The sequence below is a fragment of the Pelodiscus sinensis genome, chromosome 25, assembly GCF_049634645.1.
Source record: "Pelodiscus sinensis isolate JC-2024 chromosome 25, ASM4963464v1, whole genome shotgun sequence".
Taxonomy (NCBI): Eukaryota; Metazoa; Chordata; order Testudines; family Trionychidae; genus Pelodiscus; species Pelodiscus sinensis.
Window position 1 is genome coordinate 23,339,812 of NC_134735.1, and position 14,056 is coordinate 23,353,867.

The 14,056-nt window shown below is 46.3% G+C and overlaps 1 protein-coding gene across 5 annotated transcripts in view; it reads left to right on the forward strand.

Moving 5' to 3' along the window:
• The first annotated feature begins 1,267 nt into the window (after positions 1-1,267).
• LUZP1 (leucine zipper protein 1) overlaps positions 1,268-14,056 on the forward strand; it is an 85,269-nt gene continuing 72,480 nt past the window's right edge. For 4 of the 5 annotated variants that reach the window (XR_012897620.1, XM_075908907.1, XM_075908904.1 and 1 more), the window contains exon 1: positions 1,268-1,424. The gene's annotated coding sequence lies outside the window, so the exon portion shown is untranslated. Of the gene's footprint in view, positions 1,425-1,690; positions 2,443-14,056 lie in introns of those variants that run through there. The other variant, XM_075908905.1, reaches the window with a different exon arrangement.

The window sequence follows — 14,056 nt, forward strand, 5'->3', positions numbered from 1 at the left end:
AATGTCTAGTTGACAGCTGGTATTAAGTGGAGTGCCCAGGGGTTGGTTTTGTTCAATTTGATTAATTGATCTGGATGAAGGGGGTGGATAGAACCCTCAGAAAGGTCACAGATGACACTAAGGGTGTGTCTAAACTACATGTGCCGGTCGACAAAGGCTTCCTTGTCGACAGCGGCGCGTCCAGATTGCCCCGATCTGCCGACAAAAAGCTGATCATGCTGGTCGGCGGAGCGCGGCAGCCATTTAAATTTAAATGAAGCCGTGATTATTTAAATCACGGCTTCATTTCCCTCTGTCGATCAGCCTAATCTACATGGCTCCATCGATGGACACACCCTAAGATGGGAAAGAGGTAGATATGCTGCAGGGGTAGGGTCCAGAGTGACCGAGATAAATTGGAGGACTGGGTCAAAAGAAATCTGATGAGGTTGAGTCCTGCAGTGAGGATGGAAGAATCCCAAACACTGCTACAGCCTGGGGATGGACTGGCTAAGTAGCAGTTCTGCAGACAAGGACCTACAGATTACAGTGGATGAGAAGCTGGATATGAGTCAAGTATGCCCTTGTAGTCAAAAAGGCTAACAGCATATTGAGCTGCATTAGTAGGAGCATTGCCAGCAGATCTAGCCATTTATTTGGCAATGGGGAGGCCACATCTGGAGTATGGTGTCCAATTCTGGGCCCCTCATTACAGAAAGGATGTGGACAAATTGGAGGGAGTCCAACAGAAGACAATGAAAATGATTAGGCGGTTGGAGCAAATGACTTATGAGGAGAGGCTGAGGGAACTGGGCTTAGTGAGTCTACAAAAGCGAAGAATGAGGAAGGGATTTGATAGCAGCCTTCAACTCCCTGCAGGGAGGGTCCAAAGGGATGGAGGGAGGCTGTTCTCAGTGGTAACAGATGACAGAAGGAGGAGCAGTGGGCTCAAGTTGCAGTGGGGTTGGATAATAGGAAACACGTTTTCCCTAGGAGGGCGGGGAAGCGCTGGGCTGGGCTCCCTGGGGAGGCGCTGGAGACTCCATCCCTGGAGGTTTTCAGGCCCTGGGAAGCTGGACTAGCTACTGCCTGGCCTCTCTGCCAGCCGGCCAGGGGACGTTTAGCCACCCAGGCACTGCCCACACGCTGGCACCAGGCCCAAGCTCGGCAGCTTCCCACGGGCCCCGCTCTGTCCTCGCCCTGCTCCCCGGGAGCGACGCGCTGGCCACGGCAGGGGCCTGGGACTCAGCGCGGCTCGCAGCTGCCCTGAACCAGGGGCCCGCCTGGGCTCGCCCGGGCCCGCCCCCGGCTCGCTGACGTCAGGCCCGCCCGGGCCGGGCCCGCCTCTCATTGTCAGGAGCCCGCCCCGAGCCCGCCGCGCTGCAAGGCGGAGGCGCCGCGCTCCGGGAGGAGCCCCCGGCGGAGGCTCCGTCTGCGAGACTCGGGCAAGTTCCCGGCGGGCCGGGGCGCTTTGTTCGCGGGGCCCCGCAGGGCGGTGCAGCTCCTGCCGGGCTGGGCGGCAGCTTCCCGCCGCGCTCGGGCCCAGGCCCGCGAGCCGGGGCTGGGCCAGGGCAGCTTGGGGCAGGCGAGCCCCGCCAGGCTCGCTCCGGGTCCCCCAGCGCCGTGTCTTTGCGGGGATGGTATCCCGGGGCTCGCTCCAGTGCGGCCAGGAGGCGCTTTGCGCGGTGCGGGGAGGGGTGGGCGCGAGCTCCCTGCGGCAGGACGAGCCGGGGGATGCGGGTTTGCTCAGGTCACTCCCAGGAATTTTCCAAGTTTCTAAAACGAAACCGTTTTCCTGCTCGGGGAGACGCGGCCGGCGGCGGCCTCCCGGCCAAGCTGTAGGAGTTTCAGCCTCCCGGAGCCGGGCAGTTTGCAGGGGTCTCAGTCCGCTTTCCTTGCGCGGTTCCCACCGCTTTGTTGGCCAAAGGGCAGCTCTGTTCCCCTAGAGCAGTTGTGAGCATCGTACTTTGTCCCGGGAGAGCTGAGCAGAGCCCTGTTTGACAGGGATTGTGGGGCTGACTCGTGTCTGCTTTTCAAGACTTTCAGCAATTTCTGTAGAATTCAATAAATCTTTTGGTAACCAGCAAAATGCTAATACAATACGAAGTTCATAGCAGGGATTCTGTGCTTCTAATACTCAGGGGGTTGGATTATATTGTTTCTGGTGTTTCTCGTTGGTTTAATCCAGTTTTATTGGGGGCCCTGCGACCCCAAGCATGGGCACCCTGTGTTGTTATCCCTGCTTAGTACCTTTCCAAATAGCTCTCTATTTATCTGAATTCCCCCTTCCCACTCCCATTCACCCTTCACTTAGTAATACCTCAATAATGCAACCTTAATGTCATCAATTTCAGACTAATGTTTTATTTTTATTTCAGCTTTTCTGATTTTCCAGAGTTGAGGTTCACTTTGAAAATTCTTGAGGAATTTGTCTCATCTTCCCCGATCCTAAAATCTTGGGAAGTATGTGATTTTAATCCTGGAAAACTGATAACATTTCTTCCTTCTTTCTGTTCCCATTTATAATTTTTCCTGAAATATTGCCTTTATGGTTTCCAAGTGGTAACTGCTGGTATTTGTGTTTAATGTTTGTGGCGCTATGGCAGAGGGGATATTTCTCCACAATGGTAACACACTGTAATTGCAAACTTGCATTTTTCTAATGCCAAATTTGAAACATCTAAACCAGTTAAGCCAGTTTAAAGACATCCAGATCAACCAATAAGTACATTAGAACTAGGCTTGGAAGGATTAGATTTTAATCAGCAAATGACAAGAGTAGTTAATTTCTCTTTGCTTACCAAACCACTGAAAAAATTGATAACTGAAATGTACATACATATCAGAGGGGTAGCCGTGTTAGTCTGAATCTGCAAAAGCGACGAGGAGTCCTGTGGCACCTTATAGACTAACTGAAGTGTAGGAGCATAAGCTTTCGTGGGCAAAGACCCACTTCATCAGATGCATGTAGTGGAAATTTCCAAACACTTCAATCTTCCTGGACACACAATTGCAGATCTAAAAGTAGCCATCCTGCAGCAAAAAAACTTCAGGACCAGACTTCAAAGAGAAACTGCTGAGCTACAGTTCATCTTTAAGTTTGACACTATCAACTCTGGATTAAACAAAGACTGTGAATGGCTTGCTAACTACAAAAGCAGCTTCTATTCTCTTGGAATTCACACCTCCAGATCAGCTGCTAGAAGTGGGCCTCATCCTCCTTGATTGGATCCACCTGGTCATCTCCAGCCTGATCCTGGCCTGCATATTTATTCCTGCCTCTGGAAATTTCCACTACATGCATCTGATGAAGTGGGTCTTTGCCCACGAAAGCTTATGCTCCTACACTTCAGTTAGTCTATAAGGTGCCACAGGACTCCTCGTCGCTTGTACATACATATGATTTTAAAAAATCATTTTGGTGGGTGTACACGAATATGAAGAACTGTTTGTTAGATATTGAGCATGCTTAAATTGATACATTCAGTCATTATGAACTATTCTGCAGTACTGAAGTTGTCAGGACACCAAAGCCCAGGAAAGGTGTATGTTTCTGAGCCAGACCTGTGTGCTTATTTTGACATTATACAGTTTGCAGTGATCATCTGCAATGAGAGAAGGGTAACAGCAGTTCTCCTACTTGTACAATCACAAGGCTGGAAGGGACCTTGAGAGGCTCTGCACTCATGGCAGGACTAAGAACTATCTAGACCATCTCTGACAGAAGTCTGTCTAACCTGCTCTTAAAAATCTCTAATGATGGTGATTCTACAATCTCACTAGGCAATTTATTCCAATGTTTATCCAGCCTGACAGGAAGTTTTTCCTAATGTCCAACGTAAACCTCCCTTGCTGCAATTTAAGTCCATTGCTTCTTGTCCTATCTTCAGAGGTGGAGAATAATTTTTCTCCCTCCTCTTTGTAACAACCTTTTGATGTACATGAAAACTCTTACCATGTCCTCTCTGTCTTCTCTTTTCCAGACTAAACAAACTCTTCCCTCATAACTCATCTTTTCTAGACCTTTAATCGTGTTTGTTGCTCTTCTCTGGACCTTCTCCAATTTGTTCACATCTTTCCTGTGGTGCCCAGAACTGGACACAGGATTCCAGTTGAGGCTTAATCAGCAATGAGTAGAGTGGAAGAATGACTTCTCATGTCTTGCTTATGATCCTCCTGTTGATACATTCCGGAATGTGTGCTTTTTTGCAACAGTGTTACACTGTTGACTCATATTTAGCTTGAGGTCCATTATGACCCCCAGAATCTTTTCTGCAGTGCTCCTTCCTAAGTACTCATGGAAGTCGTCATTTCCTATGTTGTATGTGTACACTTCATTCTTCCTTCCTAAATGGAATACTTTGCTTTTTTTTCTTATTGCATGTCATCCTATTTTCTTCGGATCAATTCTCCAGTTTGTCCAGATCAAGCGGGCTGGCTGAGGAGGGCAGCCAGAATCCCCACTGGTGGTAGTGGAACCAGCAGTGTCCACTGGGAATCCGAGAACACACTGTGGCAGCAGGGCTGTAGCAGTCAAGTAGTCCCCTCTCTCCCTCCCCTCCCTGGGAATCCTGGGAGACCCTGGGGCAGTGGGTGGGCAGCAGGGCAAGAAGCTGTGCTGGGCCAGTGTTAGGGGGGCCAGCAGCAGGGCAGGGAACCCCAAGGAGAGGAGCCCGGGAGAGGGGCAATCAGCAGGGGAGCACTGACTTCTCCTGGTCCAGCAAATTCCCTCATTTGGGACAGCTCAGGTCCCGAGGGTGCTGGACCAGGGAGGTCCTACCTGTATTTGCATCCCCTCCGAGTTTGGTATCATGTGTAAACTTTATAAATGTGTTCTCTATGCCATCATCAAAATCCCTGATTAAGATATTGAATGGAATTGGACCCAGGACTGTTTCCTGCAGGACCTCATTTGTAATGCCTTTCCAGCATGACTGTGAAACATTGATAACTACTTTCTGGGAACCGTTTTCCAACCAGTTTTGCACCTACCTTATAGTAACTCCATCTAGGTTGCATTTCTCTAGTTTCTGTATGAGAAGGTCATGGGAGACAGTCTCAACAGCTTTAATAAAGTCAAGATGTGCCATGTCTATTGCTCCCCGCCCCCCTCCCCCAATCCAGAAGGCTTCTTATGCTGTCAAAAACCACTATCAGGTTGGCTTGACATGATTTGTTCGTGACAAGTCTATGCTGACCGTCACTTTTCACCTTATTATCTTATAGATGTTTACAAATGGATTCCTTAATTATTTGCTCCATTCTCTTTCCTGGTGCAGAAGTTAAGCTGACTGGTCTGTAACTCCTTGAGTTGACATTATTTCCCTTTTTATAGATTAGTACTATATTTTCTCCTTTTTAGTCTTCTGGAATTTCTCCTGTTATCCTTGACTTTTCAAGTCATGGATGACCGGAAAATATCTCAGATCTTACTGGTCATCTTTGAGTATTCTAGGATGCCCTGGTGATTTGAAGACATCTAATATTTCTAAGTAATTTTTAACTTGTTCTTTACATATTTTAGCCTCTGATCCTCTCTCTCTCTTTCACTGGCATTCACTATGTGGGGCATCTAACCACATCCATCCTTCTTGGTGAAAACCAAAATGAAGTCATTAAGCACCTCTACCTTTCCCCATTTTCTGTTGTTGTAATTGAGTAATGGGCCTACTCTTTCTTTGGTCATCTAGCTTCTAATGACTTGTAGACGTTCTCTTGTAACCCTTTATGCAATATGCAAATGAACACACTTGGGTTAAAAATGGCCCTCAGCCACTCAAAGCATTTTGGACCAATGAAGGATATTACCTTACCCAGTTTGTCTTGTCATGTATCCTGAGACCAGCACAGCTACAATGACACAGCAGACATATTTGACACCATGTTAATGAACATGTTTTAGGTATCACATCTTTGAACACAGTGTATGTTTTTTCCACTGTAAGCAAGCCCTTTTGATAGTGTAAGTTCACATCTTTTCACTTAGAACTGCAGTTAGTAAGGAAATTTGCATTTGGTATTTATTACATAATCTCCTCAAAAAGTGATGATAGCATAATTGAACCTGGTCACTAAATGGGGAAAATATACTGAAACTTTAATCTCTTGTTAAAAGCAAATAATCTTGGCTAGAAAATATTTGATTTTAAAACCATTTCTTCTTCTATTAATTATGAGTATTAGTAAGTGTTGTGTGTTTCCATCTTCCAGGAGGCATGGCTTTTCCCACATCTTTACTGTGCTGCATTTTATTTCCTTTGTTGATAATAAACTTAATTCAAAATGATTTTTCCATAGTTTGGTGACTTTAGTTATTATTCATGTTGTTGGATTGACATTTTTAAATTCAGCCATTTCACTTACTCTCACTTTAACTTTTGTCCATGTCTCTGTTAGGTTCTGACTACTGCTTTTTGACTTTGCAACAGTAAACTTACAAAAGCCATTGGCGTGTGCCTAGGAGGAGACTGGGAATCTGGGCTCCAACTAGAGCTTATAGCCACTCCTTCCATTGGGTGAAAAAGAATTCCATCTCTGCTGGCTAAAGTTAGGTACGTTGATAAGTGGCCTGGTTCCCAAAAGTGCTGAGCACCTGCAGCTCCTATGAAAGTCCAGGGCATGTGTGGTACTTAGCACCTTTGAAAATCAGGCCACTTATTTAAGTGTTTAAATATGAATTTAGGGGCCTAACTTTAGCCACTCAAATTTGGCAATTTTGGCCTTCCCTTTGGCCTTTTCTACACTGCGATTTCAGTCACTGCAGCACCTGCACCTGTGCAAACCCCAGATGTAGACAGATACGCCGCTAGGAATGATAGTTTGTACTGATTTTCCTTAGCTCTCCTTGGAAGTCACCCTCAGCGATCCCTAGATTGGCGGATGATCTCTTTCACCAATTTGCATATGGGCCCTGAGATGACTTAGGCAGAGCACCTACAGTGGGTGGCGTCCTCTCCTTGTGAGTCAAATGCCTGTTGGGAGAGAGGTTCCCACTTCCCCTTTCCTTGTCTCTCTTTTCAGCTTCGAGGGCAAGGCGCTTCTTGAAGCAGGCCACACTGCCTGCTGGAGGATGTGGCACCATTGAGCTCGTTAGTGGCTTGCTCGTCCCTGCTTATGACATCCTCATCAGTTTTCTTGCAATACTCTTTCAGTGTGTCTTTGTAGCATTTCCTCAGCATCATGGGATCTTTGAACAAAGGTGAGCTGAGAGCAGGGAACTTGTTTTGGTGGGAGTCTGGTATCTGTACACAGTGTCCAGCCCAGCAGAATTGGCGCATGAGGATCATTGTCTCCGGAGTTCCTCTCTGGTGTTAGTGCAGCAATCTTCCCACTTCATGTGAAGGATCTTCCAGAGGCATTGTTGGCGCCACCTCTCCAGACTCTAGAGGTGCTGTTGATGGGTCATAAAGGATGGAAATAAGGCAAGATGCACTGATGCAAGGGACAGCTTTGCTTGTCTGCACTAGAGATTTGCTCTAATTCAGACATACCCCAATGTAGACAAGGCCTCTGTTTCTCCATCTGTAAAAGGGAGCTAATTTACCTGCTTCCTATGTTGTGAAGTTGCTTTAACTTTTGTGAAGTGGTACTATAATAATGGGATGAAAATAGAATCATTTGATGAGGACATTTATCTTTTTAGTTAATATATCCAACTACAGGCAGTCCCCGACTTATGTCGGATCCGCACTTACGAACAGGGCTTTCTCGCCCCGGAGGTCGAGGTGGCGGATTGCTACCTGCGAGCTCCGGGGCAAGAGAGCCCCGTTCGTAAGCTGCTCCAGTGCCCCTGGTCTGCTGGAGACCACAGGCACCGGGACTGAAGCGGCAGCCGCGGCAGGTCCCGCGCCTCTGAGACTTTGCCAGAGCAAAGCCTCAGAGGCGCGGCACCCTGCTGCCACTGCGGCTCTGCTCCCCGTGTCCCTGGTCTGCTGGGGGGGGGGGGCGCAGCTAGTGTGCCCCCCCCCAGCAGACCAGGCTTTTGTTTTGGACCCTGGGGCGCTGCCGATTGGTCCTGCAGCGCCGCTCTGGGCACTACTGGACCAACCCGGCAGCACCCCAGCTGCTCTGCCCCAGGTCCTGATTCAGCCGCTGCTGGTCAGTTTCAGCAGCGGCTGAATCAGGACGCCTGGGGCAGAGCAGATAGGGTGCTGCTGGGTTGGTCCAGTAGCACTGAGGAGCGGCGCTACTGGAGCAACCCAGCAGCACCCCAGCTGCTCTGCCCCAGGTGTCCCCAAGTCAGCTTCTGCTGAAACTGACCAGCGTTGACTACAGGAAGCCCGAGGCAGAGCTCTGCCCCGGGCTTCCTGGAATCAGCTGCTGATCAGTTTCAGCAGCAGCTGACTTGGGGACGCCTGGGGTTCTTAAGTTGATTCTGTATGTAAGTCAGAACTGGCGGTCAGTTTCAGCAGCGGCTGACGCCAGTTCCGACTTACATACAGATTCAACTTAAGAACAAACCTACAGTCCCTATCGTGTACGTAACCCGGGGACTGCCTGTACTAACTAGCTCCTCACCCAGTCTGTAAAGCAGAGAGACATTTCAGTTGTACTCATTGCACAGTGGGCATGTAAGAACTGCTAGTTCTGTTCATTGGAGTATTTGGCTAACTCACCAGGGTGTACTTGGTCTCTGAAGGTTCATTCTGTTGTTGTACAAAGAATCATCCTAAGGCAGAACTTGGAGCAGATACTTATTGAGTTAAGAAGGCCAGCGCCACCCCAGAGCCAGGCTGCCAAAGTGTAGATCTGTCAAATGTAAGAAAATATCCACCAATAGGAATGTGTTTATTTAAGATAAGCTAGACAGATGTGCAGCTGGTGTAAAGTGGCATATTTATCTCAGTCTCAGTAGAGCTACAGCGAGTTATATTTGAGCCTCTGGCCCTAAGTGTGTAATGTTGGCTTCATTGCCCTGATGCAATATTTAGTTTACTACTTATGCTGTTACAGCTTTAGACACTCTTCTATGTGGCCAAGCTTTCTGTCTTTCTGAATAGCATACCCTTCGTATTCTCTGACTCTTCTATACTAAAACTTTTCACTATAATGTAGCATTAACATAGCCGTTTGCATATTGTTAAAAAGGGGGAAACACCCCCCCTCAAAACGAAACTTCTCAGAGAAAAGAAGGAAATGCATATGGTCAGTTTGTGCCAAATCAACCTGGGTGTTGGATTCATTTAATAGCTCTGAGCACTAGTACCCGCCACTTGTCCACTGCAAAAGGCTGTGCCAGTATCACACCACACTTCACAATTGCTCAGAGACACGCAAGTCTTGTTAGCCAACTTTGGTAGCTGGGAACACTGAAGCAAGTAAAATAACTTCCAAGGCCACAGGAAGGGTCTGTTAGTGCTAGGGTTAGAATTCAGGAGTTCCAGTTACTAGATCATGCTCCAGATTTGTGTAGGGTCAGCTCAGCATAAACACTTAGCTTCCACAGGGATGTATGTGGTAACAGAATATTAATGATCCAGCTGCATGTTGGCAAATTGGCATCTGCCAATACAGATTGCAGCAGCATTAATATTTGCCCTGTACATTTTTGCTTACCTGTTTGTGCCACCCTATAGCTTTCCTTGTGACTTTGAACATCACATTATCACTCTTGCTAGATTGGTGCACCTGCCAAGCATAGTTCTGCTTTTGCACAACTCTTAACTCCATGGGGCAGAAGCACCCTTTCTTGCTGAGTTCTCTGCATATAGATCCCAGGGCCCTGCAGGCAAGCAAAGAGGGAGCAATGCGGCAGGGCTTACATCCCCTTCTTTCATGTTTCTTGGGACTGACTGTAAGGTATGGTCCTTTTGCCCCTTCCAGCCATGTTGGGAACAGTTTGGGCTTTAGTCCTTTCAGTCTTTCATCCACGTACCAACTCATGCATCCAGACAGCTGTAACTGTGAACTTACTTAGCTGATGGTTTTCAGAGTTGTCATTTTTTTTAAGGTCAGAAAAGACCGTATGGTCTTCTGTGGCTAGGCTCTGCATAACACAAGCTGGAAAATCTCACTTGATATCAAATTGCCTATCAACAAGCCTTCACTGAGAGATTTTAAATTTGAACCCTTTTTTTGTTATGTGAACAACTTTTTTAATTGGAGAAGTTATTGTTTTGGGTTTTGTCATGATTGCTTAGGTCAGAAATGGCTGGACAGATTTTGTTCAAACTGCCTTAGCGGCTGCTTTTGGATTGGACCCAAAACTTCAGTGAATAAGGAGTATTTCTGAGCAAGAATGAGCACCTATGGTTAGAATGACAGGCTCCTCTCAACTTTACTGTATATTCAGTACCAATACTCCTGCCACCTAGGCACTTTGTTCAGTGTTTTCTTGTGTAACTTGGTCTTTTTAAATGGCTTCTAAATATGTATTAAATATTAGGTTCTCTGTTAGTGGAGGGCATGGTATGATTGCTTATTATAGCATGTGGCCCATCTGTGACTTCTAGTAGCAAATATTTCCAGTGGTCAGTGATGGGACACTTTATGGGGAGGGCTCTGAACTACTACAGAGAAATCTTTTCTGGGTGTCTGGCTTCTGGGCATTGTCAATGTATACATAGTCTAACAGTTCACCATATCTGGGGTTGGGTAGGAATTTACCCTTCCCCCCACTCCACCCCCGGTCACATTGGATTTTTTTTTTGTCTTCCTCAGTAGCATGGGTCATGGGTCTCTTGCTGATTTGAACTAAAGTCAGTGGTGGATTCTCTGTAACTTGAAGTTTTTAAAAATCATAATTTGAAGACTTCAGTATCTCTGCCAGAGGTTCTTGGTCTGTAACAGCAATGTGTGGGTGAGGTTGTGGCCCATGATGTGCAGGAGGTCAGATTAGATGATCATGATGGTCCCTTCTGGCATTCTTAATATCTATGAATCTAGATAAAAACACATTTCCCTGCATAGGTTGGTGAGCGAAGTTTAAATGCAGGTAGCTTTGTAGTAGAGCGATGAACATAATTTCTTTTTTGAATTAAATGTTTCATTTTATGTAACACAAGTTTTTTATTGTTAATCTGAACAATTCAAAATGACTAAAATTTGCTTAACAATATCTACCAAGGGCTCATCAGAGTGGAAGTAGCTGCTTTAGCATTTTTTTTCAGCTCTGTCATATTCTGCTGCATTCAGCAGTACACCTTAGAATTCCGAGTAACAGATTTTGCTGCAGTGCTGCATGCTTTTGACATGCTGCAACTGGACCTGTCCTGCTTTGTTTTCACATTAACATTTAATGGTGTAAATTGCTTTCATGCATATAGCCTGAGCCCTATAACAAAGAAGTAGTAAGTAGTTTCCCTGTCTGGATATGTTGAAAAACATACCACACAGTTTCCAAAGCCAAGAAGATACCGCAGAGACTAAAAGCCTGAGCAGATCATCTGATTCCATTGCAGCACTTTTAGCTGGCTTGTGTCGTGAGGTCCCTGTGCCTCACGTGGGAGTAGAATGGGTTACCTTAAAGGGAAGTACAATGAGACTTCTTCAAGAACCTGTTGGTACAGGTGATACCTTCGTGAAACATACCAGAGGAGAAAGGAGATTCCTGAACAAGAATTTGGAGCAGAACTGAAAAATCATTAATTCCCTGTGTCTTGTGAATCATTTGGAAATGTCTGTTTCGAAGTGGAAGAAAATCTCTCCCCTTCTTTGAAACTAAACAAAGTAAATTTAGCATGAATATAAAAAATTTAAACATGCAGCAGATATGGACTCCTAATGCAAAGATCCCCACAGCAAAGTTAATACAGGGTATCTGTACATTGCATTTTGCAGAACAGTTCATGCTATGAAATGCAGAGAATGCCTTGGCCTTGATGCATGTGGGAGATTTAATGTTTCTGTTGGAAGTTTGTCTTTAAAAATCTTGGCTCATATGTATTTAAAGTCTCAGCTTTAATACTGTCTTCATGAAGCTTGTGTGCTGGGCAGGCGGTGCCAACATGAGGTTCAGTGTAGAGCATCTTCCTTCTGTGGGGAAAAACTCTTGACACAGAAGGAGAGAAATCCTCAAGCCAAATCAGCACTGGTGTGGACAATCCACAAAAGGGGCCCAAAGGGGAGGGATGAAAGTTGTCTGTCTGTCAGGGGTATGGGATTTGCTGTCCCATGGAGAGGATGAGGGCTATGGCTGTCTTAACCCAGGGATGCTCAGTCTCTTCATGGCACGGAGAGCAAATTTGTCCCACGCCCCCCCTTAGAAACTATGGGTGTGTCTAGACTACAGAGTTTTGTCGACAAAAGTGGACTTTTGTTGACAAAACTATACCTGTGTCTACACTACCGCTGAGTTCTGTCGACATAACGTCGACAGAACTCAGCAGTTTTGTCGACGCTGGTAAACCTCATTTTATGAGGCATAACACCTTCTGTCGACAGAGTTTCTGTCAACAGAAGGTGTTATTGAATGTAAACTGTCCTTTGCGTCTACACTACCATGTCAACAAAGCAGCTTGCTTTGTCGACAGAACTCAATGTAGTCTAGACGCTCTTTGTCGACAGAAGTTTTGTTGACAGTATCTGTTGACAAAACTTCTGTTGACGGAAGCCTGTAGTCTAGACATACCCTATGTGTCTAACAGAGATGCGGGGCTACCCAGCAGATCCTGGGACATTCACTCCAGAGATCTGGCCTTCTCAGCTGCTTGCCACCCTGGCCAGTGCTTCCCCTGCCCACCAATGCCCTTGGGAATCCCACTGAAAAGAAGTGCCACAGACTGTAAAGTGCCACTGGCACAGAGTGCCACTGTCCTGACCTGTGGAGAGACAACACAACATGTTTATCCTAGTAGTGTCAAAGGACCAACCAAAAATGGGGCCACATTGTGCTAGAATCTGTACAAATGCCCTGCCTTTTCCCCACGATGTCTCTGTGGGTCACACACAGGAAAGTAAGCATTATGTGCACAGAGATCTTGGGTACAGCCTGCAAACTCTGCCGGAAGAAATAAGAACCTTCTACCATCCCCTGTTGTGGACGAAATGAAGAGCCCACCTTTTGTCTTCCCCACAGGAGCTCCTTTGCTTTCCGGGATTGATTAAAAGCTGTTAAAACCCTTTCACCTGCCTCTCTCTGGTTAGGAAGGGCAAGAGAGAGCAGAGAGGCATGCACAGTCACACGAATCTAAAGCATGTAGGTGCCTACATCACATTTTCCAAAAAGACTATATTAATGGGACAAGATGCCTAAATGGCTCCTGGGCCAATGGCTTTCATGGCTCCTAAGGCCAAATTCTTAAAAGATATAGGTGCCGAACTCCCACTGAAATTGAAGCCTCCTTTAAATATAGGAATTAAGCACCTGAGTCACCTCTCTGCTTCTGAAAATGTTGAGGTAGGTAGGCTGATACTGCATATCTGAGGTGATTGTTGAAAGACACCAGGGAGTTAGAGGATAAGAAATTAGACACGAGCGTGATTCAGGATATCGGTAAAATAATGTGTGCGCAGCTTTGGCCTGTAAAGAGCAAGGGATAAATAACTTCTCTCATGTGAGATGAGTCTGCAGCTGCAGTGTGGCATTCACTTCTGAGCCCCTCATTACCAAAAATGTATAGACTAATTAGAAGGAGTTTAAGGAAAAACAACAAAGATGATTAAGAGCTGGCCCAGGAGGAAAGGCTCCCAGATAAATGACATATACCCAGATTGAATAACTGACACCTGAGCAAGATGGAGCCCATGAAATCCATTCTGTTTTATTTGGGATATTCCTGCCCGGTCAGGTCCTCCATCCACTAAAATGTGCAGCCCTAAATTTTCTCTCACTGCTAGAGCTGGCAGTGGGGAAACCTAATTATTTTACCACTGAGAAAAGTTAGGCTAAAGATCTGGGTTTCCCATTCTTTTCCCCTCTGTGGGCAGAAGCAGAGAGGTGGGGTAGGGGGAGGAGATGGTCTGGTCCAACCATAGCATAGTGAAGTCAGTGTGAGATGCTCTTCAGACAGTCCAAGAGGAAAAGGCCAAGTAAAAGGAACTGCCATGCCTGGAAAAGCACTGTAGCAGTAGACCCTCACAAGCTGTTATGGTTTGCTCTAGGGATGTTAAGATGCATGTATTTGTGTAAATGTGTATC